This window comes from Bison bison, unplaced genomic scaffold (assembly GCF_000754665.1).
Source record: "Bison bison bison isolate TAMUID 2011002044 unplaced genomic scaffold, Bison_UMD1.0 scf7180017860491, whole genome shotgun sequence".
NCBI lineage: Eukaryota > Metazoa > Chordata > Mammalia > Artiodactyla > Bovidae > Bison > Bison bison.
Genome location: NW_011491063.1, coordinates 19,127 through 19,553, shown reverse-complemented (window position 1 = coordinate 19,553; position 427 = coordinate 19,127). Strand labels below are relative to the sequence as shown.

General features: G+C 53.2%; 1 protein-coding gene across 6 annotated transcripts in view; it reads right to left on the bottom strand.

The window, feature by feature from the left end:
* HRASLS (HRAS-like suppressor) overlaps positions 1 to 223 on the bottom strand; it is a 22,765-nt gene extending 22,542 nt beyond the window's left edge. For 3 of the 6 annotated variants that reach the window (XM_010832235.1, XM_010832241.1, XM_010832242.1), the window contains exon 1: positions 120 to 223. The gene's annotated coding sequence lies outside the window, so the exon portion shown is untranslated. The remainder of the gene's footprint in view (positions 1 to 119) is intronic. The other 3 variants (XM_010832234.1, XM_010832238.1, XM_010832233.1) reach the window with 1 other exon arrangement.
* Positions 224 to 427: the final 204 nt, after the last annotated feature.

The following is a 427-nucleotide window of genomic DNA, read 5'->3' as shown; positions in this document are numbered from 1 at the left end:
ACTTTGGCCTCCTCCCTGTCGCCACCCTGCAGCTCAGGATCAACTTCAGAAGTGGGCGGAGTGGGGAACGGAGGAAGGAAGGGTGCACAGGTCCCCGTTTCTTACAGTGAGAAATTTACCTGGCTCCAGATGCGGCCTTCCTTGAAGAAGAGGCTCTAGGAGGCAGCCAACTCCCCTCCCCCACATCCCCGCCCCGCCCCTGACAAGGGTCTGCTTCTATTTAGAGGAGTAGAGCAGGTCTTTTATTCAGTGTGACCTGGGTGCATGTGACAGGGCAGCACCTATCTGACTCTCTTTCAGGCCATAGGCCAACAGAGGCCTCCAGGAATAAAGCCATGAGAGTTTAAAAATAAAGGTGGGCGTGAAGAGTATCCATTTTCTCCTTGCTAAAAAAGGGAGGCCAGGAAAACAAACCAGCTAAGTAAGG